We start from the raw sequence: 5,462 nt of genomic DNA, 5'->3' as shown, positions 1-5,462 counted from the left end.
TTCCAGTATTCCAGATGTATATTGGAAACTTCTGTTCCACATTGAACAATGTAGATAAAAAAGTCTTCCTCAATTTTGAGCAATCAGCTACATAGGTCGTCAGAACGTCAGTGGCTATCCAATTTAACGAAGAATTTTTCACAAATGTTATTCTGGCTTATGTAAACGGGTTGATGCACTTTACCTGAATTATCGGAATGGATGGGTAAAGTGGATGAGTGACAGATAGAATTTCAGGGATGGATTGCTCGAGAAATGGTCAAATTAAAATGGTCAAATGACAAGGGTGAATGTCGGTAAAGGAGAAGGAGGAGGAATAGGAGGTGGTGGAGGAAGAAGAGAAGGATGTAAACGTAACATGGCTTGATTCTTGGTCTTGGATCGTTTCAATGTCTTCACGTTCATTGGAATGCAAAAGAAGGGTAGTCTTGCCTGAGACCTTCTTGCCCATGGGTCAAATATATAGGTAACAGTGAGTGAATGTAGTTTTTCCTCGGGTCTTCAACATAGTAAATGTACCCATTTTATTAACGTTTCTTCTCAAGTTGGTCCTCCATATTGCTACTTCTCTTCTGTCGCCGTTTTCTTTTTAATGGTCCTCTTTTGGATAGTGCGTTGGTGGCGTCATCGGAAGCGTGCTCAGTTATGGATTCGAATCCTGCACTTCTCTCCGATTCCAAGCAGTGACTGTTACCTGCTCCAACAGTCTTCAAAGCACATAGGGCAAAGGTAACGGCTTTGGCCACAGCTACGCGCCTCCTGGCGTAGGCGCCTCAACTTCCTTTCCTTCTGAACGTACTTTGGAATTTGTAAAGTTTCATCGCACCCACTATTTTCTCGTGAAATATATGTTTTTCTCCCTATTCTTAATGTGATTCAGGCGACTGTGACCTTGACTTCCACCGAACATCACTATTTTCTGAGATTACTCACCCCCCCCCCCCTCCAACACGGTGATCTTGGGGGGAACTGTGGGGAATCGGGGGTTTTAGAGGGGACATTGGCAGAAACTAATCATTTCCTAATATAACCTATGTTGCGCGTGCTCGCAACAGAAATGGCGCTTCTGTGGGGCGGGTGAAGGGAAGGTTGAGGGAATTATTTTTTCACCATCCCATAATAGTTAATTTGTGGGAAGAACGTTACGAAGAAAAGTTGTTGGAGTTGTAATATAGATACTGTGCGTGCGGGTGAGACAAAAATTCACACATACCTTCTGTTCTTTCCATAAGGGAACAAAGAATGTTGGATACTTTGAAACCCCTTGTCTCTTTTAATCACATACTATTTTTTAAAGTTAGTCAATAGGCTTAGTATTTTTTTCTTTCTGGAAGGTTCTGTAACTCTTATTATTTAGACTTTCGAAAGATGGAATATGGAGATACGTTTCCTCTTCAGTCACTTTATTTTGAATTTGTGTATATCATATATACATACATACATATATATATATATATATATATATATATATATATATATATATATATATATGTATATATATTTATATATCTTAAAAATGACACAGCAAACGAATTTGTAATAATTTTCTTTCGTAAACATTCTGGCTTTCGGAAAGCACATTCACACGTACAAACATGTACGCGCGCACCCCCCCCCCCACACACTAACAATTACTCACGCACACAAGCACAGAAAACACACACTAGTTATTGCAAGGAGCATCAAAAGGATAGAAATGGCAAAAAAAAAATGTATAGAAAAGAAAATTCTTTACATCATCGTTCCAAAGCCTATTCACTTTGGTGGAACCCTTCCGACAGTAGTGACGTCACGAGGAATCTCTTACGCAAGGATAAATTTCCAATCGTAAAATTTCCATTACTCTTTCACATGTTATTTTTTTCCTGGTAATCCATTGAGATAAAAGGAGAAAAATTTCTTTAGTTTATTGAGAAATAAAAAGAAAATCTAAAAAGTTATTTATACATGTAATCACTGGATCTTTTTAGGATTAGTTCCGTTTATAATTGTCTCTTCAAGAAGAACAGGGCATGTCCGAGTTCTGAGGAAAGGAAGAAAAAGAGAGAATAAAATGAAAATTATACCGATGTCAAGTAACTATGTGGTAGAAGTGTGACTACTATTTTTCTTCTTCTTGTTTTTTCAAGACTAAGTTATATGCGGATGGAAAAAAATCAGTAAGAGAGTTTCAGAACCTCACAGTGAACGTATTGGAACGTAATGATTGACTTCTGTCTTATCTGGCTGGAAGGCGTCGCTATCCATCTCGATCACTTTTTTTTCTTTGTTATCGAATCAAGATTTTATTTAGTTGAGGGACGCTCTGCTGTTTTCTATCCCTGCCGGCCGGCTGATCTGTCCCTTGCTGTCAGCAGTAGCTGGCCGGCCTTTCCGACCCACGGTTTTGTTGTCGCACCTTCTTTCACGACCGGCCGGCTGTGTCGTCAATTCCATCGTCTCTGCGGTCTGTGTTTGCCGGCCAGTCTACCTGTATCGTTGATGTTTAATCCTGCCCACTTTCCCGGCCGGCCGGCTCTTCGATATTTCCTGTTGTGTAGTTTTACCGGCCGATCTACCTGTATCGTTTGTCTTTAATCCCTCCCACTTTCCCGGCCGGCCGGGTCTTCATAGTCTGTTACCGGCCGGCCTACTTACATTGTTTATTTTTAGCCCCACCCACTTTCCCGGCCAGTCGGCTTTTCTGTTATTTCAATTGTCTCTTGCCGTATGTGTTTGCCGGCCGGTCCATCCGTATCCTTCTTCTTCTTCTTCACGTTTTATCCCGGCTTTTCTTTCAGTTCCTTTGCCATTTGTACTTGCGTACATCATACGTGTCATGTACACTCCTTTTGAATAATATGCACTTCCCAGCCTCATGAAACATGAAACTTATGAAACTAGTCTCTTGAAAATAGAAATTTACAGAGTCAGGGCAAGATATATAAAGTATGTACTACTCTGTCAGTCGAACTTAGGTTGGTTAGGTTAGGCTAGGTTTAGGTGATTACATTAGGTTTGATTAGGTTTGGTTGACTAAGGTTGGTTAGGTTAGGTTGGCTTGGTTAGGTGGGTTAGATTAGGTTGGCTAGGTTAGGTGGGTTAGATTAGGTTGGTTAGGTTAGTTTTGGTTACATTAGGATAGGTTAGGTTGGTTAGGATGGGTCAGGTTAGGTTATGTTGGTTAGGTTAGGTCAAGTTAGGTTAGATAGGGTGGTTAGGTTAGGTTGGCTAGGTTAGGTGGGTTAGATTAGGTTCGTTAGGTTAGTTTTGGTTAAATTAGGATAGGTTAGGTTGGTTAGGATAGGTTAGGTTAGGTTATGTTGGTTAGGTTAGGTCAAGTTAGGTTAGATAGGGTGGTTAAATTAGGTTGGTGTGTTAGGATAGGTTGGGTTGGGTTTGATTTGGTTAGGCTATTTAGGTTTGGTTGGTTAGGTTAGTTTGGGAAAGGTCAGGTCAACTTGGAAAGGTCAAACCATCCAGGAAAATCCTGTTACTGCCGCCTATAACTCGTACATCAGTTCTGACTGCCGCTACGCGATTTAATTTAGCCAAAGGACAAAGCAGCCCCCCCTCCCCCCATCAGTTAGCATAATGAAAGTGTTGAATTCAGGAGAACATAAGAACATGAAAATGAAGGAGATTGCAAGAGACCATAAGGCCTACACTAGGCAGTTCATGTCCATTACCACCTATCGTTTTCGTCCATCTAACCTTCTTTTAAAAGAACCAATATATTCAGTGCTCACACTAGATGGTAACTAAGTCCATTCCATTCATTTACCACTCTATTGGTAAGCCAATTCTTGCCTATTTCCTTCTTGAATCTACGTATGTCCAATTTGAATCCATTAACACGAGTTCTGTCTTAATATGATGACCTTGTCTGCATCACCCTCATTAAAGCCCTTGACCCGTTTGAATACCTCTATTAGATCACTCCGCACTCTACATCTTTCCAGAGAGTATAAGTTAAAGTGTCAAAGCCTGTCTTTGCAAGGTAAATTTGTGAGTCCATGTATCATTCTGGTTATTCTCCTTTGTACTGATTCTAGTGAATTGATATCTATTTTATAGGACGGAGACCAAAACTGTACCGCATAGTCAAGGATGGGTCTAAGGAGGGGCGACACGACTTCATGTCGAGACTGTACGTGTTAAGAATTTAGCCTCTTAAACGCCTTATTGTTATATTAAACATAAGACTATTTCACGAACACTGAATATTATCATCTGTTGACATACAAAATAAATATAACATCGAGATAGATAATCGCAGATTTGATTAGAATGATATCTAACCTTTCGGGTTCCTAGGAAACATCTCCTCCTCCTCCTCCTCCTCCTCCTCCTCCCCCCTCAAGTGAATGAAATCACCCGGCGGCAGGGTGAACAAACAAACAAAACGAGTTGTCTGGCCGGCGGAGGTAGAAGCGAATTATGTTTACTTACTCCTCCTCCTCCTCCTCCTCCTCGTTCTCCTCCTCCTCCTCCTCCTCCACCACCTTCTCTCTCTCTCTCTCTCCTCCTCCTCCACCACCACCACCACCACCACCTCCTCCTCCTCCTCCTTCTCCTCCTCCTCCTCCTCTTCCTCCTCCTCCTCCTCCTACACTACCACTTCCTCCTCCTACTCCTCCTACTACACCACCACTTCCTCCTCCTCCCCTCCCCACTCCACCCTCCCTCTTCCTCCATCTCTTTAATTCTCTCCTCCCTCATTTGCATCCTCCTCCCCTCCTCCTCTTTTATTCTTCCTGCCCCTCTTCAATCCTATCCTTCCTCCTTTACCTCCGTTTCCTCCTCCCCTCCTCCCCTCCTCCTCCTCCTACTCCTTCTTCTCCACCCCATCCTTACTCCTCCTCCCTCCCTCCCTCTCTCTTCTTCTTCCTCTTCAACCCTCTCCTCCCTCATTTGCCTTCTCCTCTTCTTCCTCATCCCCTCCTCTCTCTCCTCCCCTCCCTACTCCTCCCCTCCCTACTCCTCCTCCTCCTCCTCTTCCTACTTCTCCACATCCAACTCCACCTCTTCCCCATCCTTACTCGTCCTCACTCTTTCCTCTTCCCCCTCTTCAAACCCCTCATCCCTCCTTTGCCTTCTCCTCTTCTTTCTCCTCCTCTCCTCCTCCTCCTCCTCCTCCTCCTCCTCCTCCTTTCCCTCCTTACACCTCCTCCTTCCTTCTTTCTTCCCCTCTTTAAATCTCTCCACCCAGCTTTGCCTCCTCATCCCCCTCTTCCTCTCCTCCCTCTCCTTCCTTCCTTCCTCCTCCTCCTCCTCCTCCACCTCCTCCTTCTCCACCTTCCCATTCCTACTCCTCCTCCCTCCTCCTTCCTACCCCTCATCAACCTTCTCCTCCCAGCTTTGTCTATTCATTTTTTTCCTCCCTCTCCTTCCTTCCTCCTCCTCCTCCTTCCTCCTTTCTCCCCCTCATTAGCCATTTCCTCCCTCCTTTGCCTCTTCATCCTCTTCTTCCTTTCCTCCTC

The sequence above is a fragment of the Oratosquilla oratoria genome, chromosome 23 (assembly GCF_046742065.1).
Source record: "Oratosquilla oratoria isolate Oo_2021 chromosome 23, ASM4674206v1, whole genome shotgun sequence".
NCBI classification, from domain to species: domain Eukaryota; kingdom Metazoa; phylum Arthropoda; class Malacostraca; order Stomatopoda; family Squillidae; genus Oratosquilla; species Oratosquilla oratoria.
This window is presented reverse-complemented; position numbering follows the sequence as displayed.